Here is a 27,036-nt window from a genome sequence, read left to right as displayed (position 1 = left end):
AATAATGTAGTCTTATCTTCTGTGTATATATTTTATATAAGAATACTTCTTTGTTACTAGTGCCCTTGAATAGTCTATTACTGCAGTGGTATCCTGTCTGTGACTGAAAGAACTTAGGCAGAGTTTGTTTGAAGAAGGTTTCTGTAGGATGGCAGAAATGACAAGGAATGAAGTTGATTCTAAATTCCGTTTCTCTTGAGGCATAATTAGTGTGTGCTTTTTTTTTTGCTGATGACTATTGTAGTGTATCTTCCGTTTTATTTGTGTTCTCGTTTGCTTTATGTTCTGACTTTTTGTTTGTCAGAATAAGAAAGCAGAAAACTCTTCTTTGGTAATTTGCTTGGATACATTTGACATAAAGTGCTATTTGACCTTCAAACAGAAATGCAGGTATATTTATGTGGGCAGTGGCATGCTCCTCCTGCCTTGAAGAAATTATTTTGCTGTGCAATGTATGGCCTCTGTTCTATGGGACCCTTCACTGCTTTATGGGACTTAATACTAGTGAAAGGCTTTCTGTTCACTGTTGCTTGTCACTTGGGTCAGGAGTATTGTAAATGGGGGCTGAGAGAAGAAACATGCTTCTGTACATGCAACTTATAATAATGGTAGAAAGAACACCAGTTTCTCCTTTTTAGAGATTTGAAACTAGTGTGCTATCAAATTAAGCAGTCAACCAAAAAAGGAACCGACCGCTTTCAGAGTTCTCGCAGATTCTTTAGTGAAAATAGAGGCTGCATACTGTGTAACTTAATGTAAACATTTTAGTTGCTATCACTGTGAATTTGCAGTAGGCAGCAGGTAGAAAGGAAGTTGTGTGCCTGGAGTGATTGTGCAACTGGAAGGGGGTTGTAGTTATGTCTGGAAAAGCAGATAATGCTCTGCAAAGTTTCTGTTTCCCTCCTTGTGTTATGCTTAAAACAGCAATGTGCTAAACATCATATTTTTGTTTTTCTATGCCCATCTCCAAAAAAAAAAAAAAGACTAATATTTTTCTCTCAAATTTGTTCCTAGCATGCTTGAGATGTATCTGAGTAGTGAGGCCCCCTGCACACACAGCCCCTAGAAATCATTGTCTGCATCGCTGAGTCTTGGTGAGTTGTCTATATCCTATTGTATTTAATTGGATTGTGTTACAGTTTTATCTTCATTGGGGGTTTTGATGTGAGATGTCTTAAATTGATTGTGTGGATACAGCAGAACAAGCCTTGGTTTTAAGTGCTGAGTGGAAATACTAACATTTTAGAAACTTTGAAAAGTAATGCCGACTGCTTATGGAAGCAGAGGGTCCTTGCTTTGGTGCCAGGACCAAGAATGGGACTTAGTGCTGAGAAAGAATGTCACATGTTGATCCCTTCAGCCTTTCTCATTAGGTTTGTTTGATATTTTATACTGTAACTAAGGAATTGACATTTTTCAGATGTGCTGATTATGGTCTGTCTTATGGTGAAGGTTGAATATGAAATAATACAAGCTTTTCCATCCAACTCTGTGCACTAATAAATTACTTAAATAGAGGCTTGAAATTGGTATAATGACACTGATGACTTAAACTGCTTGTTGCTCAAGAATTAGTGTCTGATGACTCCATCAGGCAGTGCTGTGCCTGTTTAACTCTGCTCTCAAGAAGGGATAATACCACTGAGAATTAGAGAAAGAGACCCCTGCGGATTGTTTAAATGCAGACTAATAATAGTTTGGTAGTGCAGTGAAAGAAATAAATGCTGTAGAATACAAATGCTGTGGTTTTATTTTAGGTATGCTTGATATATCAGTATATTCACTCGGTATAAATCTTTTACAACAAATACGCATTTGAGATTTTATGTGAGAACCTTTTCAGTGTACTCACGAATAAATGTTGTCTTTTAACATGTAGAGTGACTTATTAAGGTCAGAAATATGTATTTTTGAGGCTTGTACGCTAAATATAGAGGTGGGAAATGAGCCTGCTGAAAGGGTTTTTAGTTGTTCGAGGGATGACTGTTTATAAAATGCCAACCAAATATGGATAAAATTATGTATGTCCACATCAAGTATCATTTCCTCTTTTGATAATTATGTTCAGTAGTTTTTGCAAGCTAACATTTTTCTTTAAACTTTCCTAATTTTCTAGTATCAGGGAATGAAAGCAGGTTAAGCAGTTTTCCAGTGCTTTTCTGTCTTTTCCCTTTTCAGCTCAGATAAAACACTTTGTAGTTCATTCTAGTCAATGAAGTTTATGATACTGGTTAATAATTTGTTTTGTTTTATATTAACTTGAAAATGCTTAGCTACGGAGATGTTATTACTATTTTACACTTATTACTTACACCATATTAATTATTATTTATTTACACTACTTATCTGGATTGCGTAATCATAATGTGCTTGTGCAGGTCTTCTCAATAATGATCTGCTCTTGTAATCATTTAAGCAAATTGTTAAAAAAAGATGCAAAGACCCTAAATTATTGTTTTCCTAGTGAATAGCACTCAGAATGAGTTAGGTGTGTGTAATAAAGAGAAAAATGTCACTGCTGGGATTCTCTATAGAGAACACAAAATTTTATTGTCAAGTTGATCATATGTTTGTTTTCAGTTGTCTCAGTTCTAATTTTTGATTAAAAAAACTAACATATTAGAGAAATATTAAAATAAAAAGCAATTTGCATATAATTTCTTGTGGTTTTTTCCTAATTAATTTATGTGGAGGAAAAAAACCCAACATGTCTTTTCCTTAATGTTGCTACATTCTGCACCAAAACTATAGATTTGGTTGATACAGTGATAGAAAATAACCTGGTAACTTTACAGATGCTGACCAAAACACAGTTGCTGCGTTTAGGAAGTTCAAAACCTTTAATAAGAGCAAGTATGACATGAATATTTGTATATGAAGTCTATGGTGATGAGAGTGAGGAATAAACCACTGTAAAAAATGGGTGTCATGAAAGAAAATATAGGGCAGGGATGAAGTAGAGAAGTAGTTTTCACTCAAAATATCCTTTTGCTTTAAAGTGTGTGGTTATCTCTGTGTTCCTGTTATAGACAGTTCAGCAAAAGTAGGTTCCATAAACAAAGGAATAGTTTAAAGTTTTGGTTTCATTGAATTCCTATTGATTTTCGAATGTCCAGGGTTTCAGTCCTATGGTTTGACATACTTGCATGTTCACCTTCTCTGTTGCAAGATCAAAGAGCTGTAGTTGTTTCTTTTAACCAGTATACCCATCTGAAATTATACTAGTGTTGGAAGGATGTATCAGGTGGAGATTCATTTAAGAAGTACTGGCCTTGGCTTCTGACTAGTGTTGCCTGTGGAATTACAGGTGTTGGGTTTGACCGTATGTTGTGAGACTGTATCACCACTGTGACTGAAATTGTGCACATTCAGCTTGTCTACCACTGTATCAAGTCTTTTGGAAAGTGAAACTACTGCTTAAAACTTATCTGGTCTATTTTTCATACTAGTTGAGGTAGTGGGAAGCAGCTGCTGTGTGCTAACAAAAAAAGGGATGCAGTTAAAATGGTGATAAGTTTAGACTTACAAAAACTCAAACAGCTAAAATATCTACTTTAATTCCTAGTCTAAAGTTACCAGTCAGAAAATTTTTTTTTTTAAAATCTCCCTCTCCTTTTTTCTTGAAGTGATCTGCTTCGTAAGGAATATTTCTCAGCAAAAAGAACATAGAGAAATCTCAGTTTTCTGTCACTCTTGATCTGGAGAGTCTGTTTCCATCTAACTGTAGTGATTTCACTGGCGTTTGTGTTGTAGTTAGTGTCAAGTGTGATAGAAAATATCTGTGTGTCTATTCATTCTGACTTATAGTGCTCGTTGTTTACAGCTGTAGTAGGTATCGAAAATTTTGACAAATGTCTCATTTTTGACTGTGTTCTCCTAATAAATGTGCGTGTAAAGGGAATGCTGTCAGAAAATAAAGTGCAATACTGAAAATAAAACTGCCTTATATCAAAACAAGTTTTAAGAGCCTTGGGTATTAATTTAAGGATGCAAACGAGGAACTTACAGTAGATTCCAAGTATCAAAAATGAATAAGGCAGAGCTCACTTCTATGAGCTTGCAAAGCGGGGCTGGAATGGTGCTTACCTAGAACACTGGAGTCAGTTCAGAGCACCCTCATTCCCACAGAAGCTGTGTTTCTGAAATAGGTGAAATAAAATACAGGTATGTGTAATCCTTAATGAATCTGGTCTTCTCTGTGAGGGATACTTAATCTGCATTGAATTGGTTTGTGATAAAGGGAGTGTGTTTCCATTGCTGGACTTCAAAATTGGAGAGTTGTGTTTTGCATGAAGTGTGGTAAGATTATTCTGTGTTCAGTCACTGCTGTTCAGCAGCGACATAAGTTAACATGAATTGCCTATGAAGATGCTTGTAAAAGTGGATGCTTGATTATAGTGAATTTAATGTAATCAGCGTTAAAATGATACTCCTAATCTGAGAGTGAAGTTCTGTGTGGGTGGTACAATGAGAACTGAAGTATTAGGAAATGAGCAGCTATTGAGATTTATACAATTGCACCCTAAAGGCTTTTTTCTCCTAAAATTGGAACTGGGAGCTTATGAAAAACATTATTTTGTGGAAAAGTTGAAATTTACACAAATGTAATATATTGCATTTCTTTCCTTTAAAATTTATGAAAATTTAGAGGACTGTAGAGAAATCTTATGCTTGCAACTAGGAGAACTAGATTTGTTAGTAATGAAAGTACTTTTAAAGTACTTTTGTAGTTTTGAGGCCACAGCGTTCAAATTCATTGTAAAGCTGGATTAAACTATTCACATATATGTAAAACTCATTAACTACTGTAAACGGATTTAAATGGAGTACTCTGTCAGTGAACTTTTTACTGCATTGATGGAACCAAACTTAATATATATCCAGGACTGTTGAAAATGCTCATTCAATTGATTGAAGCTTGCCTTTTGTATGTAGTTATATCCTGGAAGATTATTTTGAACAGTGCAGTTTCAGTGAGATAAATAAAAAATATTTAGGAAATGGGATCGCTAATTTGATTTTATTCACTTCTTAAATATTGGTTTTGACTTTGTAATGGACTTTGCTAAGATTTTTCATTTCTTACCTTGATAGGAACCTTTTTATATGGACAAAGTTATACTGTATTAGCATTAGCAGAAGAAATAGCTGTCATTATCATCTGTGGAAAATCAATGTATATTTTATATATAGATTGATGACATTGTATCACCAGTATTGGAGCCTAGGAATTCTAGAGAGGTCAAGAGCAGGACAACTGAGCACTTGCATCATCAGAGAAGATGAGATACATTTACTTGGGCAGATTTTCCTCTGGGCCTGCCTTTAGTCTCTGAATTGGGAAGAGTGAAATATTTACACGGCTTGGCTCTTGACAGTAAATAGCATTAATTAAATACAGGGCTTGAAAATGACACTGGTATTTCAGATGAAGGCCAGTAGATTTTGCCTTGGCTTCCTGGAAATTGAATTCCAGTTGTCTGTTTATTTGACAGCATTATAGTACAATACTTTGAGGTTCATGGATAGTTCTGTACATTAAAGTGGGTGAATTTTTCTAATACCACCATGTGGGGATGTTAGGCTCAGAAGACTTATGTGCTATCATGGTAAGCAAATTTGTAGATGATTATAATATAAAGTGTTGTACAATGTGTTTCTCTCTGATTAATTTGCTTTAATATTAACTGAACTGGCAAGAAATTACAGGTTTTCTTTTTAAAACAAACTTTGGATGTTGAAAAACTCAGATGCAAGGTCCTAGATAAGTCACAGAAGTTCAGTATTAGGAAAATGATTTAGAAATATTGGTGAGTATTACAGTATCACTGTGCAGGGTTCTAACTATTCAAGTATGTTACAGAAACCTCCTTTAGTCATCTCACCACAGCCAGAAAAGGGTACTGACACTCCTGTGTACACAATATTTGCCAGTGTGTAAATGCATTGCTAAAACTCTGTTTGCAACTGTGGCCATGATACATGAAGAATATACTCTGTTCTCCTATTCCAACATCTGTTTTTATGGTCCACATTCTTCCCTTTTTTTCATTTTCAGTACTTTCCTTCCTTCAGTAATCCCAAATCAATAAACTACAGTGCTCTCTATACACCAAACTCTGTATCTTTCAAAATGACAGCAATAGGCAAACTAGGAATATTTAAAATTAGAACTGAGAAAAGAATTAGTTTTATAGTAGATATTGCAATTTGGTTCTTCCTTGAGGGAAGCTGTAGTAGTGTCAGGAGGAATTAAAACATTTCCATTCACGTTTTTTTAGCATGTTTTTCTTCACTTATATTTGAATGTTCTCACTTAAACTTTAAAACATTATCCTTGCAAGTAACACATAGAATTGAAGATCCCTTTTTGCCTTGGATTCCTTTGTCCTTCAATCTCTAGGTACCTATTTTACTGCTTTAAGAGATGAGATATCCCTTACATTTCTTTCTTCAGGTTATGAGCTTGAAACTAGTGTGTGGTGACACAGTTTAATAGTATTTTAAAATGGGATAAAACCATCAACATTTCTCTAGAAGTAGGTGGCCAACACATATGAAATTTCACTTGGGTTAATTTTTATGGCCTTTCAGTTTTCAGTTGTGGTTTTTTGCTTGGCTTCTCTTCACAGATCCTGGTTAACTGTGTTTTAATTGCTTAGTCCTGCTGAACAGACTCATGTAAAACTTTTTCTGTCTGGAACTACACTACGTAACTTCCAGAAGATATCCTGTGGTGGAATTGGGTTTATGTGCTGATGGTACATGAAGCTTGATGCATGACTACTAATATTTGAAATTTTCTTTGTCCCGGACTGTGATTTTAGTCTTTCCTTCCTCGTGAGCTTACTCTTTTGTCAATATCCAAGTTCTAGGCTCTTGATTTGCTGTATTGGGTTTGCCTGGCCAAGCTTTGGTAGCGGGTGGATTCTTTGAGAAGCTGCCAGAAGCTTCCTCCTTGTCCAGCAGAGCCAACCCCTGGCATCTCCACAGATGTGCCACTGGTCAAGGCTGGGCCAATTAGAAAAAGTGGTAACAGCTCTGAGACAACATATTGAAGAAGAAGAAGAAAAAAGTTCCTGCACAGCTGTAACTGCAGCCAGAGAAGAGTGGGGTGGGAATATGTGAGAGGAATGAGTGTGCAGACACCAAGGTCAGTGCAGAAGGAGGGGGAGGAGGTGCTCCAGGCACCAGAGCTGACATTCCTCTGCAGCCTGTGGTGCAGACCATGGTGAGGCAGCTGTGTCCCTGCAGCCCATGCAGGGCCATGGGGATACAGAGATCCACCTGCAACCTGTGGAGGAGCCCCACACCGGAGCAGGTGGGTGCCTGAGAGGAGGCTGTGACCCCGTGGGAGGCCCATGCTGGAGCAGGGTCCTGGTAGGACTTGTGACCCTGTGGAGGACCCACAGGGGAAGAGGCTGTCTTTGAAGAACTGTACCCCATGGAAGAGTGACCCACACTGCAGCAGTTTTGGGAGAGCTGTTGCCCATGGGATGGACTCAGGCTACAGCAGTTTGTAGAGAACTATTGCTCCAGAGATGGACTCACTTTGGACAAGTCCATGGAGAACTGTTTCCCATGTGAGGGACCCCATGTTGGAGCAGGGAAAGGACTCCTCTCCCCCAGTAGTGCAGAGACATCGAGTGATGAACTGACTATAACCCCCATTCTCTCTCTTCCTGCACTGATGGGGGAGAAGGTAGAGCTGGGAAAGAAAGAAGGGTGGGGGGAAGGTGTTTTTGAGGTTTTCTTTTACTTCTCATTATCCTTCTCTGATTTTGTTAGCAATAAATTTAGTTAATATCTCTGATTCTAACCTGTTTTGCCCATGATGATGTTTGGTGAGTCAACCTTCCCAGTCCTTATCTCAACTCATGAACATGTTGTTATACATTCTTTCCCCTGTCCATCTGCAGAGAGGAGTAAGAGAGAGGTCTTTGGTGGGTGTCTGGCATCCAACCACGGTCAACCCTCTACATCAACATTGAAATATTTGAGGAACCAATACTGGCAAGTCAAACTGTATAACACTATTGTTGCCACACTTAAAACATACTCAGTATAAATCTACAGAAGGCAAAAAAACCCCAAACCCAAACTACCCCAAACTAAGCCATCTTATATGAGATATCACCTGCTATTCCACCACTGTCACACCCCAACCACACCACTATCACTACTGTACACCACAGGCTACATGCCACAACCTAAATGGTTAAATAGATTTGTTATATTAATTTTCAACTTTAGGAGCTTAGTGCCAAATATGCTGTGTATATAGCACATATGTTTCACAATAGTATGTATTTATTTTTGAATATAGGCATGGAACCATGCATATGGTGCTCTGGTCCTGTTTTAGGTACTGTGGGCACTTAAAGGGGAAAAAAACCCCTAACAGCCTGCTGCTGCTGAACTTGATTCCAGTAACAGTAGTTATCAAAGTTGCCTCCCACTTACTCGTCCTCGTATTTGCTTCATCACTCAGTTTCTGAGCTATTTCCTTCCGCCCCCAGCTTCCAGGAGAATTGTTTTGCGGTCTTCTGATACAATCTCATAAAGCTTTGGGATAGTCCCATGTTTTGGGTCAGGACAGCTTGATCCGTGGTTGTGAGACTCTTACTAGTGAGTTAGACTTACTCGTGTGTGTGTATTTTGAGGGGAAATTGCTTCCTGGAAATTTATTTTTGGCTAGCTTAAAGCTGTTAATGAGTCGGCTTGAATTTCATAAGTAGCTTCATTGAGGAAGGGGGGAAAAGTCCCTGCTAATCAGAAATGCTTTAATGGCTCTCAGGAAATTCTGAAATGAAAAGTTTTGGATTTCAAGGCTAGAGTCACAGCAAGACTGAACAGTCAGTAAGCCACAGGGAGCCACCTGTGTGGCTGTTGGTACAGCTCTGAGCGGGAGCTACTGCGGGGTGCAAGGAGAGGGCTCTTGCAGGGCCATCGTCTCAGTGGCACAGCCTGTGCCCCGGGTAGAGGGACAGCTGACAGGTCAGATGGCTTCCTGGCCTCTGGTCTCACTCCCTGGCTGCTGCTGGGCCCAGGGTGGCCCTGCCTCTCCCCATTGTGCCAAGCTGGGGACAGGCAGGTTGCCAGTGTTTTACAGCTATGGCTGAGTGTGTCACCCACTTCACCCAGGATGACTGCAGGATATGTGCCTGCAAATGCACCAGCAGACCTGGACATCAGGGATACACCCATCTTTGCCAAGCAGGGAGAGGCTGGAGCGTGGGATAGCTGCATGCCTCTGCCTTCTTCTGAACACTGGGATGTGGGTGCACAAGATGGAGGAGGGAATCGCACTGCTCCTGATTCAGAGCAGGGGTTTGCTTTTGGGTCTCCTGCCTCTTAGGAGATGGCTGCTGTCTCTGGGCTGCTCAGTGTTTCTGGGCAGAGCATTGCTGCTTGTGGAATAGCTCTGCTTTTTTATTGTTGTGTAAATACTTTGTCAGAGAACTGATTTTCCTACACTGGAGGCGAGCATCCTATCTGTTTCATGTGTCCTACAGTAAAGGACAGTAGTTTCTTCTCTTGCCTACTTTTATAGATGTAATTTATTTATCTGCTACTCCTAAGGTTGTCTTCTCAAACAAGGTACTGCAAAGGAAGCTAAAGTATACATTCACAGATATATTTAGCAATTATATCCCCTTGTGGATGTTCTTAATGCTTTGAATAGCTTACCCTACTTCGACATGAAGTAAGCTATCTGAAACAAGGGCATTTTTTTCCTGGTGAATTGACTATTTGTGCAACTTGTAATAGCTTTAAAATATGTGTTTTTCCTGTTCAGTGGCTGAAATGAAAAATTCATTATAGGCACAGCTCTGCTCCTCGTATCAGATGTATCATTGTCCATAATTAAATGGATCCATTTGACTACAAAGATGTAATACAAATTAAAGTTTCACATGGTTGCCACTGCTTGTGCCATCATTTTTCCCCAAGTCTATTGCTAAGGTCAGTGTGAGGTATTTTATCATGTAAAACTGATGAATTTTTGAAAACCTGAAAAGATCAAAATGAGACCTATTTAGATATCTCAGAGCAATTGAGAAGTAAAAATGTGAACTACATAGAAAGTGTCTGGCAATGGTAGAATTGAACTCTTAAAAATTTAAACCCTTTAGGGAATACTTTGTGTTATGGTGGGAAGGGCCATATGCTGTAACTTTCTTGCTGATGACATGATTTGAAGGCTGTTGTTACTGTTCTGATTTTGTAGAAATACTGCTGTTTAAGCATAGTGGTAACTTCTTCATAAATGAGTTGTACTCCATTCTGTTACACTCATGTAAATAATTTTTGCTCAAGTTGTATTGGGGAAGCTGAGAAAGGACGACTCTGAACCTGCCCTTAGAATTTCCTCGGGGGTGTAGAGACTTTTTAAGAGACAAGATTCTGAGAAGGGAAATAAGGTTTCGTGCAGAAAGTTTGAGCTAACTGGCAGTGCAGGAAAGATGAAAATGTAAAATCCAATATTGGGTCAAACCTGTTTCTGCTAATATTTCACTTGCATTAGCTGAATGTAAGGACAATATTGTGTTTTATTGGTTTTCAACTGATTTTGCTTACTACTGGCAGGGAAGGAAGTCAGTAAAAGGGAATTGGTATTTTCTTACACAGACAATGTCTTGAGGAGCAGAATAGATTCATATAACATGGTTTGCTGTGAGGGTGCATATCTGAAACAGCATGAGAATTTTTATTTCTTATTTTAATAATTAAAACTGTGTGAGTTTTTGTGTGTGTTTTTTTATGTTGTAATTTGTACTGGTAGTATTATCAGTTTTTAGTTCTGTCTCATTGATTTGTTTAGGATACCAAGTGACATCAACCGCACTTATGCCATGCCAGTGATGGGTTCTGTGGCTTTTGCTGTGCTAAGCTTCTGCTGTTGTGTTGAACAGGCAGTTAAAAATATTTATTTAGGCTGGCTTAGGGTCAGCTACAAAAATTGAACATGCTGTTGCCTTAGACAACTTATTTTTTTGGTTTTTTACCAACAAATAATTTACTTAAGGTGTCAGGTATGTTTTGTAGAATTTGGGGACTTGCAATATTTGCCTTGCATGCGATTGAAATTTCCCTGTAATTGTACCCATGGGAATGAACTTACACGGGTAACAACTGGGATGGAGCTAGACCTCGTGCTAGAGAGCCAGGGGCTTATTCTTCAGTGCCAGGTTTGCCAGAAGTGTACTAAACAAGTCACTTGAACTTACGTTCCTCATTTTCTTAGCTGTAAAATGGGGTCAACCCGTGTTATTTTCGCCATATGCAAAATTCAGATTCATTGGCATTTGTGGATTGTGTTGAGTAAATTAATATATTTATGTATTTAATTTCATAAAATGTAAATCAAATACCTGCTTCTCTCTACTGGTGTGAATTAATACTGAAATTGTAAAAAAATGCTAGAGAGAACTTGCCTATTAAAACATTGCAGCAGTGGCCTTTTGCTATTTTATTAAACAAGAATCAACCTAGATTGTTTTGAGTTAGCAGTATTTTTGTCTGCTTTTGTTATGAGATAAAACATCAAGTATTGACTTAACTTCACATTTCACGGGAGAAGAATTAAAAATTATCCCTGTGAAGGGTGACTATGGAGTTACTCTTTGAAATTCTAATTTAACACTTCAGTAATGGGTCAAGCCTGCTCTGAATCCGTTGTGGGATTATTCGATTTGCTGTCTGGTTAACCTCAAGGAAAATGGGATGTCTTTAAATTACTAGAGGTGCTAGCTATCACCTTATAATGGAACCAAAAGGTAAAATTTGTTGTTTTAAGTTAGGATTGTGACCTGATAACTAAGGCGTTGTATGAATGGGGCTTATTTTTAAGCTCTAACTTAGGCTGAAATTGTAGGGTGGTGATTTGGGGGATTTTTGTTGTTTTGTTTTTGTTGTTTTGTGGTTTGGTTTTTTGGGTTTTTTTTGTTTTGTTTGTTGTTGTTGTTGGTTTGTTTTTTTTTTTTTTTTTTTTTACTTACCATCAGCTTTCTAATTGGAGATTAATATAATTGAGAGATAAGGGGGAAATGTCTTCTTTAACAGGGGGGAGTTGGGGTTAGGGTTTTACTATTTGTTCTGTTTTCAGCATTATTTACACATGGCGAAGTTTTTATTTTTTGTTTCTTCTATTTGTATAAATGTTTTGTGCCCCAATAGGAAGAATCTGTATTTTTTTCATAATAAAATTGATTATGAAATTAAATTAATGTGACTGGAACTGAAGGGAGTTCTGCTTTTTATAAGTAAATAAAGAAGCAGCTTGTATGTTTTGCAAGTTTATGCATGTAAAGTTTATCCTGCCAAAACATTTAAAATTAATTTGCAGATTACTGAAATACAAGTACTCAACTGTTTTATGCTGTGTCATACATGAAGGGAGTATTTGGCAGTTATTTAGTAACTTGAACTTGGGGGAGTAAAAGAAGGGGTATTTCAGTTAAAAATGAATTCACTCTAACATTTTGTTTTTCACAATTTTATATTGGAAATTTGGTGTATATTGCTGTTACATTTTTTTCAGCCACACTTCACCTTTAAAAGTCATATAACAAAACTACTCATATCTCAGCAGATTACTTATTTCTCTGTCTTACAAGTTAAATTGAATTTTTAAAAAACATCTATAGTTTGTGATGTCATGGGATAAAAATTAAGACAATGAAAAGCTTAGCATAATGCATCATTTTTAATGATGAGGAGTATTGAATGGAGACAAGCTGTGCAGTGTACATTGCATATACTGAGAAAATTCACAAGACTTTTTGACATCAGTTTTGACATGAGTCGTGGGCTCAGCTCCAGCACTGCTCTGAGTGTTGCCTGTCCTACAGAACTTTCCATTGCCAATCTGCCACACACCACGTGCCTGTATTTCACTTAAGATTTCTGATTTGAGTAACTGGGTCTATACATAGTTTGAATTGCATATTTAACAATTTACTTACTGTTGCTTCTGAGTTTTTTTGTTCCTTTTTTTATTAATTCAGCTATATTTATTATAGTGTAGTTTGATATATATCAGTTTGAAATAAATTTTAAATTGCATTTCAATGTCTTGTATCATGTTTCTGAAGTTGGTAATTGATATGGAGATTCAAGTCTTGACCAAGTCTGAGGATTTGCAATTTTGGCAGGAAACACTAGGTAGAAGAGCATGGTCATCAGTTTTGTACACGTGTAGGGGAAGGCAATTTTTTAGGATATGAAAGTTACATATGTAACTAACATAGTGCAATAAGGATTCTGAAGAGAGAGAAAGGCACACATTTATTTTACAGTATTTCGATCAAAGGTTTGTTTACAAAAGGAAAAAAAAAGAGCTGTCTACTGCATTAAAATGGATGTAATGAAGTGCTAGTTGCAGCAGAAGCAAGCAGGGCTGGGCTTGCAAGCCTCTATCTGAAGAATTGCTAGCATGCATAAGCTGGGCTGCTTTTCCGCTTCAAGCTGGATAGCTTTCTGGTGATAGGAGAGGTCCTACAGCCACCCATTTGCTGGTTACTAAAAATAGTGGTGCTGGAGCAAGAAGAGTCCAGCAGCACAGCATCAGAAAACCTCTGCAACCCTCCAAACACTAAGATTTAACAAGTAAATGGTTAAAACACAACACACCATCTCTCTGAGGTAGGCAGAGTTGCAGGCCAGCTCGTCTTGTGAGTCTGGCTTGGGCAGCATTCCTCAGAGGTCACTCATTTGAGCTTTTGGGGAAGAGGGTGGCTTTGAGAAGCAGAGGCAAAAAAGCTTTTGTTAGGGAGTGTTTGATTTGCTTCTCTTGTGTTTTCTAGGGGGGAAAATATTAACCAAAGTGTCTTGGGGGAGTATGGGCAGTCAGTCAATGGCCAGACAGAAACTTCAAACATGAAGTATTACTGTGAAATAGAAATCCATAGATTGGGGCTGCTATGAACAGTGAAGAAGAGTGATTTTATTATTGGCAGATGAAGTCCATCTTGATTTGCCTTTCCCTTAACTGTGAAGTGACCCTTCAGAAGGTGAAAGGGAGCTCAAACTCTGATTAGCTGAGATTTGGAGATTTCCTGAATATAAGGTTACATGTTTTGCCAAATGATATGGCCACAAATCATCAGGCTTTCTCTAAAATTCCAGCTTGGCTTAAAGAAGAAAAAAAGAACACCATGTAATAACATAATTTACACAGGCTGTTTCATGTGACAATGTTTTGTTTTTTCTAGCTACTGTTTTTTCTCCATTTTATTTTTTTATAGTAGATCTGTAGTTGAGGCTGTATTTCAGATGTGCCTCTTCTTCAGTATTTATGTACAAAACACCATTAAGAATAAAAGAAATGCAGATTTTTTTTTCCAAGCTTGCTTATAGCATGCACAGACAAATGATAAATGTGTTCAAAATTCAAATGGAAAACTTTTTCAGTATTGTAGGTATTATTTGTCATGAAAGAACTAGTCACTCAGCAAACCATTTGTGTAGGTAATTCATAAGACATTTTCTCTTTGTGATCACAGCATTTTCTGCAGTGGCAACAACTGCTTTCATGTGAAAACAGTAGTAAGAACATGTATTGATGTATTTTTAATTTCGTTTAATGTAATTGAACACCTGGAAGTAGACAGGACCATAATCATGTGAGCAGCCAGGTTTCCACAGAATCTCAATTTGCAAATGGCTACTACAGCTATTTAGTGTCTAATCTTTGTTCATGATCCTCAACTTAGTGGCCTGTGCACATTCTTAGGGTTGGTTTGACATCTGGCCAATATTCCTAACTGCTTACTATTAAGTACTTAGCATGCTTGCTCTGTGTGAAATTAATATATGTTAAGATTCACAATGGTCTTGTGAGGTAGGGTTTGTACAGGAAAGTCAATGGCAGAAATTAGGATAAGAGACTAAACTGTGTGTTTTCTAGATATTAATGAGAAAATCAGTAGGGTGATGGCTAGCAGCAAATAAGATAGTTTAATTTGTAAGCATTGATAACAGCTCAGTCAACTGGGTTTCATTTGTAGAAGCACGCTATCACAGAGCGAGAAGTTGGTAGCTGAGTAGTATCTGTGCAAACAAGCTCCATCCTAGTGAACTTTTTGCCTTCCAGATCTGTGGAAGTGTTTGTATTAGCCGGGTCTTTAAATACAGAATAAATGAACAAGAAAAATAACCCTCTGGCAAAAACTAAGATGAACACTTCATAAGGTGTTTAAGAAAAACAATCTTGATTTCCCTCTCTCCCCTCTGCCTTCTCTGGCTTCACAGTCTCTGCTTTCTGCTCATGTCCAGCTAAGATAATATAGTAAATGTCTGAGCTCTCGCAAGTAAGGCTGTCACATTGATGTTTAACTGACTTTGAAACACTGCAGCTGTAAAGGGGAAATGAATTCTGTTCTCTGTCAAAGCCTGTAAAAGAGTGTTTGTTTTAGCAGCTACTGAAGATGGAAGTGTTTATTCCAGGACTGCATGGGTTGTCAAAGCTGGACATATTTTCCTGTATTAATAATATTTGGAATTTTTCATTAGTTATCATTTCCTGTTTGTTCTCGAAAGGAGTTTTGAGATGCTGATCACCGTCCCCATCTTTTCAGCTCTTTGGAATCTTTTCAGCATTTGAATGGAAATCATGGAATTCCGTTAGGATGGGGGTGTATTTGTGCACCGGCATGTGTGATTATGTATTATATAAAACTTTTAAAGCCTTTGTAAATGACTGATACTTTTTGATCCCAAAAGGCAATAGCTTTTTGTACAAGAGACAGAGGGGCAACTCTTTTAGTTTGTCAGGTGATGGAAGACTGTACCTGATATGCATGAAACGCAACTTATTACTCATCTTGTTGTTTTTTCAGATGACTTCTGTCACAGGCTTTTGCTCCTGATACATAGCGTTCTCTTGATATGAAAAGACTGACCAGAATCTGGATACTTACTGTTACTGAAACATATGTTATGCTGTGTAATTTATTTCAAAAGTAGCTTTTTGCATGCACTTACCAAATCCTAGTCATTCAACACAAACTAACTCCTTCTGAAGTGTTTCTGATGCATTGTTGCTATAGCGAGGGGGGAAGAAGATGAGGTAATGGAGTTGGAGTATTTTTGGTTTGTTTGGCTGTTTAAGATAGATCATCTAGAGCTGATACTTAATTAAGTATAAGGGTTTGAAACTGGAAACAATAACCATGTTAAGTAAGCCTGTCACGATCTTGGCATCATTAGAAGAGAGAGCAAGCAGTGAGGGAAGCTGGATTTGTGCTGGTGTTTCTTCCAATGGTATGTAACTTACTAATTACCTTTGCTGTGAAACGGTTGGTAAAAAGCCAAAATACTGCTTCCCTAGTTCCCTAGGATCCTTGTTTTGAGAGCATTATACTTCCTGGTGTTTTTACAAGAATTACGTGGATGCCAGAATGTTTCCCAAGCTTCTGTTTGATGATTGGTACAATGTAACAGGGAGGGCTTACCAAAAATTACTGAGGAAGTGAGTAGGAGAGAGATAAAAAGGTGTGAGAATAAATGAATCCGATAGTTGTGTGTTTATGCATCTTCCCTACATTTGTCATTTTTAGTCTGGTTTCTGAAGGAAGTGAAACTCATGTGATCATGACTGAGATAAAACATGTTTATGTGTGTTTGTGGGATAGTGTGTGTGTGTTTGCCCTTTTCTTCCACTGCCCCAAAGGAACTGTATATACTGTATATATACTTCTACAGAGTATAAGAAATTACGTCATTGGGTATATGACTGTCATCCTGTTAGTGAAAGAAGGACCTTACCTGTTGACAGCCCTCATGTGGCATCAGAAAATCATTATGGGAGAGCAAAATTATGGATGGCTGAGGGCCACAAAGTCAGTCAAGTGCATGTTTGTCAAACTGAATTTCCGTGCTCCTTACTCTCTGCTTGTCAGCTGGGGATTGAAACACCTTTTCATGCAGCAGAGGGATTATGAGGTTTAAGACTTTTTATATTAAAAATTAGAAGATAAGTTATATGAAGACACTGTCTTATGTGCTTCAAAATCTGTTGGAAAAAACATGTGCAATATTAATATAGTCTTCTGAAATGTATATGGGTATTTAAAATTTACAACTCTCTTTCTTTTTAGAAAAGTGTGAAAAACTCCATACACTGAGAAATCCAGTTAAAATATGCAAATTATAGATACTTTCATTGTACAAAATTAAAGCTACTACTGATAGTTGTAGTCTTATTTTTCATCTATGAATTAGCCATAATGTCATGTTTCAACATACTTTTTTTTTTTCTTTCTCCTTCTTAAGTCTCTTGATTTTCAAGATAGAGGCAGAAAGAAAATGTACAGTGTTCTCTGGCAGTGGATCAGTACAGGCCTTCATTTGTCCTTTTTCACATCTAAAATAATGATTTTGACTGTCAGTGCTGCAAGTTGTTTGTTTCAGCCTCAGATAATCAATCTGATTAAATATCTTGGTGGTATTTGATATTATACAGAAAGCATTTGAAGTGGCAGTAATATTTCACTGAGCTGCTGCTCGTGTGGAAAGCTTCATTTTCATAGTCTTGGTGATAAAAAAACTTACTGAAAAGAGTTAGGTGTATGTATATATCTTTTGGCACAAGTGATTGTAGACTTAGACTACTATGAGAACTTTTCTTACGTGCTTAATTGCTATCTGGAGGAGTGAAAGCAGTGAGATTTATTCACTTAGTCTATACTAGGTGTTACTCAGTAAAATGATTGAGAGAAAAAAGTTATTTGAATGGTAACATTGTATAGGCAAGTGTCACAAACTCAAGCTGTTACTGGCCAGTTTTATGTTAGTCAGATTTCTGTGTGGTAGAAGATGGCCTTGGTCAGGTCTGATACCCCTGTTGAGGCCATCTGTATTTTGACCAGTTTTAGCCTAGGCATCATTATTTCTGAATTTCAGTGGCTGGAAGACTTTGCTTCAATTTACCTTGTAAAATGACACCTAATAAAATTTTCTTACTGGCGTTTTCCTTAGAAAAGCCCATCACTTGGCAGCTTCCACCGGGACTAGCCAAGTCCAATGCCTGCTGCAGTGTCTTTGAAAGCCAAGAGTCGTAGTTTTATCCCTTAAGTCTCACCGGTCTTCCTTTCTGACTTGAAAGTAAGTTTCAGAAAGACTAAAACTTTTCTACTTCATAACATCAAGGTAGAAATTAACTTTACAAAATAAAAAAATCCCAACAACTAAACTAAATAAACTTAGTTTCTAGTGAAAACTTTCTTCATACACCTTCCTTAGCATTTAAGTAAAATGTCACCATGTGCCTGGTATGTTAATAAATGCAGACCTGATTTAGCTTCCTGATTGCAGCAGAAAAAAATTCAGGCATACTTTCGAAGGAATGGTTATTTAAAAGTAACGTGTTTTTGTTGCAACATGATTATATATTTAACAGGAAGCTAGGTTGGAGTCTTTGCGACTAACTCTTATTACTACTGTCCCTTTGGTTTCCAGGAGATGATGACTATAATGCTATATAAAATCTTCAGACAGGCAGCATCATCTTGGACAACTTTCTTTTTTGTCCCGTGGTATTACTCTCAATCATTATTTTATAAAGAAACAAATTGAGATCAAAACCTATATCAATATAATATTTTCATTTTCCTTCCAACTTCTTGTTAGTCAGTATGGACTACAAGAAGATGGTAATAGGACCACATCCTGAGGTTTTAGTGCTTCATGTGCTCAAGTACAAAGTGTAACTGGAACTTGTGTTTGATGTAGAGGAAAAGCATTGGCTTTTTGAATCAGCAAGATATACCAAAATAATTAACTCTTTGGGATGAAATCAAGCAGGGAATTAGTGGGAGGAATTTTTTTTCCCTCTTGCATATGTTTTTAAAATACTTTTCTTATTGACAAAGGTAAGTATATATTGAATAGCAAGCATTCCTTGACCCCATGTCATTTGCTGCTAAGGAACAGTATTTACCTACAATAACTATAAAGGCTTGCATGAGTAATAACTCATGCAATAATTCAGAACTCCAGATAACTCTTTCAAAAAGCCGTGTGTGGAAAAGAAATAATTTGAGAAGAGTTTCATTTGAGATTCACAAGCATTAAGCATGAATATTTTTCTGTGGACCACCAGCCCTGTTCAATTACTTTGGTAGCAATGCAGATGCAAGTATTTTATGATTGTTCCTTAAAATACTGGGAATGCTGCTGTCAGTGTGCTTTTTACCATCGTATATTACTGTGATTTGACAGCTGACAAAACAAGCATGTGAAGGCTGACATTTGTGCCAGATGTCTTTCATTATATATTTTTATAGGCTTAATTTTTCATGTGTGCACTTTATATTGGCAACTTCAATATATTTTGCAGATGAAGCTTAATTGTTTTTCTTTTGTGCACATTTATATTTTAGTAGATTAAAATTTTACCACAAAATGTCCTTGTAATTTAAATTGCTGTGCAGAAAGTAAAAGCTAACTGAAAATATGACCGAAAAAGGTTCAACCATTCTTTAGACTTTAGAAAAAAGAACAGAAAGTACCTTAGTCTGGTAGAGAAGCTTTTGACCACCTGAAGAGCTTAACACTCTATTTTTCTTTTTATCGCCTTTTAGTGGCCCTTGAGAAACTCATGTGATACTGCTTTAAGGAGCAGAGTCCTGTTATCCATAATTGAGTGTGTAATTTAAATTTTTTCAGTGACTTAGCTAGATTCTGTTAATATATGTTATTTTATGGCAGTTTATGAATCCTTGACAAACAGGTAAAGTACCTTCTGACACCTCATTTCCTAATCTGTCCTTAGAAGGAACTAAATGGAATGGAGTCCTTTGATGGTCCCATAGCTCATGCTATACACTCACAGCAGCTCTCAGCCCCTTTTCACAAGAATATCTTAGGAAATGGCAGTGGAGGGTAAGAAACATGATTTAATGCTTTAACAAGTGTTAGAAGTTAAGTAGGGTAGAGTTAAGTCTGATTTTTATTTTCCTTTTCTCAAAAATGGCAAGACATCTGATAAATGCTTGTTACGTATGAGGATAAGATTATGGTGTTGGGAATATTTTCACAGACTATGTTGATGAAAGGGAGATTCTGAAATAAAGAATAGTCCCTACTGTGGCATTTTCCTGTGGTGACAGGAACTCAAGTTGTAAAATTGCCAACTTGCCCAAACCAGATTAGAGTTTTAAATACCTGTAGTAAGCACCAGGGCTGTTCAGTGGGTTGTCTCAAGGTGATCCTCAGTCTCACTCAAAGGTTCATCCTGAATCTCATTCTAACAGGACTCTCTTGAGAATGTTCTTGCAAAGGAAATGGTTTTGGTAAGTTAGTTCTTTGATGACCTCTGCCTGTTAGAAAATGAATGCTGCTAACCTGAAGTTGAGCCGTCTGTAGTTGCAGTAGTGACCCCTTTTTCTCACTACCTTGTGGTGGCAAGATAAGTGGAAGGGAACAGAAAATGGATGCCATTGCTTTTGCCCTAATGCATTTATGATCCTCTTCCAAATGAGATTTGATTCTGGAGATAACAACATGGTGGGAAAGAGACATGGTTACAGCAATAAGATGGTGAGGTTATCTACTAAAGTCGGCTGAAGATGATGGAACAAAATTTCATGGGTATTTTTAAAACAATACATGTAATTGTTGACTGATTTATTTATTTCCTTTTACATAATGTCCCACCCACACTTGTTTTACTCCACTGTACTTTACAAGACTGTGGTTGCATCTAATGTTGCTGTAATCCTGTCCTTGCTTCTCTCAACTTCGCCCTTAAGAGCTTTCAAATAATGGCTTGAAATGTTAACACTTCTCTTTTTGAAAAATATTTTTCCTCAGCTTTCCAAATGAGCACTGCTTTGAATTGTACTTATGATACTTTTCATTTTTCTGCATTTAAGAAACCAAAATGGAGTGCTGTCATCTTTGTTTCCCTTTGGTAACAGAAACTGTAAAAATGAATAGGACCTAATTTGTGCCAGCAAAACTGGTGATGTTATCTGCATACATTTGAACACCATTCAGAGTTCTGGTTTTATAAAAATCTCCTCTCATCTCCCTTTCCTAAATGCAGAATTTTTGTGCATTTTAATCTAACACAGTCATGGAGATAAATGAGAATTTTGAACTGCAGAAAGGCTTTAAAAACTTAAGATACTTGTTTATTCTACCCAAGTGACAAATGTTTTTGGCAAAGAGACTGTTATGGCGTGTTAGTTCCATTGTAAATATATTAATTTGTATATTTGACTACAGATACTATGATGGATATTTTTATAACCATACTTTAAGGACATGTATTATTCGAAGATATTACAATCTCAAAGTACATAAATTTCTAGTGCACTGTTTATATCAGTAATAACAAGGAAATTCTAAATTAAGACTGACACTTATTTTTCATGTGCAAGTGTATTCTAAGGTTTCTGTTTCTGAATCTCCTAAACAGAGAGCTGAAGCTGTGATTTCAATACTCATGAATTTCTGTGTTTGTTTTAGTATGGCATTGTTTCAACATAATTATGTGAATTAAGTGTTTATATCCTCTCCGTATATCTCAGGATTTAGTCAATAGAAGAAGTTAAAAGTCCAGCCTCTTGTGATTCCAATAATCAAGTAAATAAATAAATTGTCATAAACTCTGGCAGAAGTGGAGAGATTGGGCTATTGCATCTAGTGCTGTTCTACAAATTAAATGAGTGTTTAGTGGTCTCCCAAGTGTAATACACAAATGGATGTTACTGAAATATGCACTGTTATTATCAGACCAGAGATTTAAGAGAAAAAACCCTTAGAGTAACAATTCTACTTTTCACATAAATGCCTTTTATTTCTCTCCTCTACATGCTGTTTTCCTGTCCTTTTTCTATCTACTGGTGTTACATCACTTGCACACTTGGTTTTTAAAGGCTCTTGTGAAAGTATCACTCTATTACTTCCAGCTGAGTAAGTACTCAGTTGCACCTCATAAGCTTTCCAAGTCACGTCTTACAACAGTGACAACCCTGTTAGGAAAACAACTGAGTTTTTAAAGCCCCGTTCTTGTTCTCATGCACCATGCTAGCGATGCTCAGAGCTGATTGCGGGCCTATCGATGAATGATGGTGCAGTAATTTCAATTATTCTATCCAGCGGTGATGTAGATGTTGATCGGTTTTCAGATACTAATCCTGTTCCTTAATATAGCAGTTGGCCACATGTGCGAGCTCGTCCTGTTAAGGAATGGCCTTTGGGGAAAATGAGTCCTGAAACATTTGGGCATGGAGTTTATGCATTTCCTAGGAACTGTAAAGTTGAAGAAGAAATGGCGGACAATTTCAAAGGCCGTGACAAAGTACCACTGGCCTATGTCACTGAAAAGCAAATAAAACGGCCTTTGTAAGAAAGAGTGTAAGACTTATTTCCTCAATTGCACTTGATGAAATCAGTCTTACACTTTTAAACAAAATTCTTGGGCTATTCAAGTGCTGTCAGTAGTGGAAAAAAAAGTTGAAAGCGATATGCGAGACCGTTTTTCTTCTAGCGCAAATTTGACTGTTCAACCTTAATGTCAACAACTTTTGTCACCAGGAATGTAATATAACCAATAGCAGAGTAAAATCTCAGCCTAGCTGCTTAGGGATGATTCCTTTCCTGTTGTAAATTAGTGGGAATTCTTGTGAAGGAGGCCTTCCACATCAGGAGTGCTTTGAAGAGTATGAGTGCAGGCATCAGCTGCCTTTCATTTGCCTGTCTTAACTGCACATTATGGCCATCTTTGCTCTGAAAAGTAGTGCGTAAATAATTACTTGTCATCCCACAAAAAGCCCAACAGAGTTGTGATAGGAAAGCCATCTTTGAATGGTCTATACACAAAAGGACAAGTAGTCTTTCTGTGCATTTAGTTGTATTTGAAATTACTTTTTGCTGGGCTTTTTCTTCGAGCTGTTACTCTTCAGCTCTGTAATTTCAGCAGACTGCCATACATAAAGTTCAAATCCTCATGGTAAACTACTAGTAGTCTTAAGTCCATTTTTAAACGTGTTTTCTGCTGAATTATGGGTGCTTGGTTTAGTTACCTATCTTTAGCCAAACTTTTTTGTCTGATAGGGTCAATTTCATGATCTGTGGGGAAAGTATGTTTAATTTAAGATCCAAGGGTACTTGTGAAGGACATGTATGTGTGTGTGTGTTCAAATATAGCATTAAGAATAAATCATCTGGGTTTTTTTTCCTTTGACCTTTTAAAACTACAAAGATGTGTTTCAGTGGGTTTCATCAACACTGTAATGTGTGGAAGCTTTGTACTTTTTTGTTCTGCCTTGTTCTTAGCTTGCTTTTCATTGCATCTTTCATTTACTTTGGATCCTATGAAATATGAGAGTCAGATTTCTAATGTATAGCATGTTGGAACAGGTTTTACTGCATCTCTGTTCTTTCCATTTGTGTGTTTGGGTACACACAGGTTTGAGAATTGTCTACCTTTGCTTGCTCATTAGAACATTTAAGTTCTTTGCAGGGTTGAAAAGAAGATTTACTTCTGTAGATCAATACAAATTTACCTGTTTTGAGCTTAACTTGTAGTTGTTACATGTTTTTGTACTTTTGGTAGATATGACCAGCTTATTTTAAATAACCTGTTGGTCAAAAATCAACAATATTGAGAGGGAAAGACCTCAGTCAAAACAGGTATATATTCCAGCTGTTGGAGTGGCTAACATTTTCTGCTTACTGTCAGAAGCACTTCAGAACTATATTATTTGTTTTCACATAAAAACTGGATTCATGTCTTGCTCTTGCTTAAAATTCCTTTTCTCCCTCCTCCCCCCCCTTTTTTTTCTTTAAATTACTATTATTTTTGTATGTGCTTGTAGAAAACCTTAATGAGACTTCTAGATTTGAGAGCCCAGGGTACTATTCAACTTGGCTGTAGAACTGTGGATTTTAAGTTTTATGTGATAATAAGAGTTTTCATTAAATATAAATTCTTGATATGATAGTGTTTGTTTCTGATGGCATTTTGAGCACATCTGCTATCATGAGGATATGCTTGAGCTTTTTTTGAAGCATAGTTGAAAGAATGAATTGTGATGGCACCTCTGATATACATGCAAGGTCTTTCTAGGCCCAGTTATAGTAATTTGTGATTTTTGCGTTCTGAGGGACTGCAAGGAGAAATGTTCTTAAAATTTCTTTGTATAGCTATTCTCTCATGATATTTGTACATGGTATTTCATAAAATTTCTCATTAGCTATTTTAAGATAAGCCAGAAGAAAAAAAATCTGATAGTAGTCTGTATTTAAAGTTTGCTTTGTGGAGTTAGTTGTTTGGAGTACTCTTATATTATATTGTTGTTTTACAGAAGCAAACCAAAATCATGCCATCTTTTTAATAAGACTCCTAATTTTGACAGTTGGAGCAGTTGCTGAGGTTGTTGAGGTTTCTAATACCTCTATCATGCTATCTGGCTTTATGTGACCATTTAGTTATTTTGGCTTAGTCTTTTATGTATTTTTATTTTTTTTACTGCCAAGGTTCCTAAAAATTGAGGCAGTAATAGTTTGTTCCTTGGTACACTTTTGTGCTTTACTGGGACATAGAGAACTCCTCAGGGAATTTTACAAAACATCTGTAATTGTAATTGTGCATCAATTTGTTCATTTAAGAAACCAGGAAGATACATGTTTGTTTCTGCAGCAGCATAAACTGAAGGGTTGCAGCAGCCAGTCCCATGCTTAGTGCTCCAGGTTGTGCTGCTTGTGCAAAGGTATTGATCTTTAGTGTGTTTAGCAATCTTTGCTGGTTGCCCCTTTGTACATGTCAGGATTTGTCAGACATGGGATATGTTGCCCTGGAAGAGGGCTCATTTGACAGGAGGTTTCATGTTCTCCCATTTGGGGCTTTTCCAAATATTATGAAGGACAATTTAAGTTTTGCAGGAATGTTCAGGCAGTAATCTCAGTCTTAAGTTTTAACATCTGTTGTATTAGTTGTTTAACATGTAAGAGGAACCTGAATGTTTCAAGCTGTTTATTTGAAATCCTAGTTCACAAGGACATTTGTTTCAAGAACTGAAATTTGTTTCATTTGTGTGACAAGCAATAAAAATTAACATGCTACCATAAATACTTGTTTACTAATACCATAAATTAATGGAAGCACAGTGTATATTTAGAATAATACTACTTGGAATAACACCTAGGGGAAAAAGAAAATCTGTATCTTTTTTTACAAAAAGTTATGAATTCTAAAACTGAGGGAGTGCTGACATGCCTTTTCACTGTATCATAGAGTAGGGAAACCTTGTTCTGTTTTTTTATTGAATTCTGTACAAATCCTGTGATTACTTGACTTACTGGATTATCTTTTAAACCTTTTTGGCTGCATGGAAGAGAGGCACTGATGTGGCACTTGCTGTGATTGTAGGAAACCCAGAAGATGATGCTTTGGAGTGGTCAAGTGGAACCTGCTGTGTGTTCTGTAGATAACAAAATTTGAAAGCACAGACCTTTAACTCCCCACTTATATCTGGTGTTTGTATGGTGCGTGTGTTACCTAGGGAAGTTGAGCTGGCAGAGGCAGAGTACACAGAGCAGCATTCCACAGAACTTGTGACTTTGTACCCAGAAAGTGTTTAGCAACCTGTAGAGGTTGTAACAGCAAACATTTTAACTAACTTTGAAAAAGTTGCTATTACAGGAAGAAAATAATAATTTAACCTTAAATAAACACTTTCTGAAACTTAAGGGGAAAAAAAGTTTTATTCTTTGTGGTTTTGTTTCTGGGTGGACCGTGAACACGTGCAAAGGTTTTGCCTCTTCTTTAGTGTGAGTTCATCATAATGGATGATTGGTAGGATGATTTTATACATTATAAACAGCAAAAAAAGTTAGCTTAATATGTAGCTGAGTTAGGAAGAAAAATCAGATTTTGACAGCACAATATAAATCTGACTAATCAGTAAAAAATACAGTCTGAAGCACATACATATTTACTGCATGTCTAAGGTGTGTGTCTTGGCAAAGTGCATTGGCTTTTTATCATGTGGACAAACTAAAATGTAAACACAGCAGGTATCAGGAAGACTAAAAGCTCTGTTCTGGAGCAATATATTATTGCCAGGATGTAGTAGTTATGAGGCCATAGGAACTTTAATGGCAATAATGATAGTGAAATTGTTAGCAATTTGAAATGCCTTACGTCCATCTGGAGGTGGGCGAGACTGTTGGAGCACCTTCCTTTTCTCCCCTGATGGCTCTGTGAGTATCTTTGCAATCAGGTTGTCTTTAACCACTGGTAGGTTTTGAATGTTGAACACTAGTGGAACGTGTTGTATTTTGGGTATTTTTGTTGCACTGTTTCTGAAGATGAACAGACCCTTTAACATGGGTTTATTTGTCAGCCATGCATAAAATTATGGTCCACTACATGCTCCAGAACAGAGCCATGCACATTGAAATGAGCATTGTGTCTACCTGAAAGGCTGGTGGGCCAGCTTAGCACAAAGATATGTGTTATCATACCTATTTAGGTGGGCAGAAATTGCTCCTGTGCTCAGGCTCAAGCTAAGGGCTGGCTCAAGCTAAGGAATAACTTCCTGCTTGCTTCCTGTGCTTGTGTGTCATGTGAAGGTAAGTGAAAGATAGTCCAGTTCTGACAAATCTCTAACTCGTTGGTGTGGAGTTTTAGGGCTATTTAAGGAATAAAGTAATGTTTCTGATTTGTTTGCCAAGGATAGTAAATTCTGCTGTAGAATTTCAGTGAGTTGTTTAAACTATGAATTTAAATACTGAATAGAATGGTGTTTCCTAAGCTGCTAGTTAAACAAAACGTTGTCTGAGTGATGTTCAAAAAACCTCTTTTAATTGGCTTAGAAAGCTAACTAATGAGAGGGCCTTCAGGTCTTGAAAAACTCGCGAGAGCTTATATTTGCTTTTCAGATTTAAAAGGGGTTATATAATTGATTAGTATGAGCAGCCTATGCCTTTCAGACTATAAATAAGGAACACAGTTCCAAAGACACCAATTTGCCAAAATAGCTTGGATATATTTAAAAACATTATTAAATAATAACTAGT

At 37.0% G+C, this 27,036-nt stretch overlaps 1 protein-coding gene across 5 annotated transcripts in view; it reads left to right on the top strand.

Annotated features, from left to right (window-relative positions):
- NCOA2 (nuclear receptor coactivator 2) overlaps positions 1–27,036 on the top strand; it is a 189,729-nt gene that overhangs the window by 8,738 nt on the left and 153,955 nt on the right. For 3 of the 5 annotated variants that reach the window (XM_032127338.1, XM_032127331.1, XM_032127325.1), the window contains exon 2: positions 1,015–1,094. The exons of the other annotated variants lie outside the window; for them this stretch is intronic. The gene's annotated coding sequence lies outside the window, so the exon portion shown is untranslated. The remainder of the gene's footprint in view (positions 1–1,014; positions 1,095–27,036) is intronic. 5 annotated transcript variants of the gene reach the window in all.

This window comes from Corvus moneduloides, chromosome 1, assembly GCF_009650955.1.
Source record: "Corvus moneduloides isolate bCorMon1 chromosome 1, bCorMon1.pri, whole genome shotgun sequence".
Taxonomy (NCBI): Eukaryota; Metazoa; Chordata; class Aves; order Passeriformes; family Corvidae; genus Corvus; species Corvus moneduloides.
This window is presented reverse-complemented; position numbering and strand designations above follow the sequence as displayed.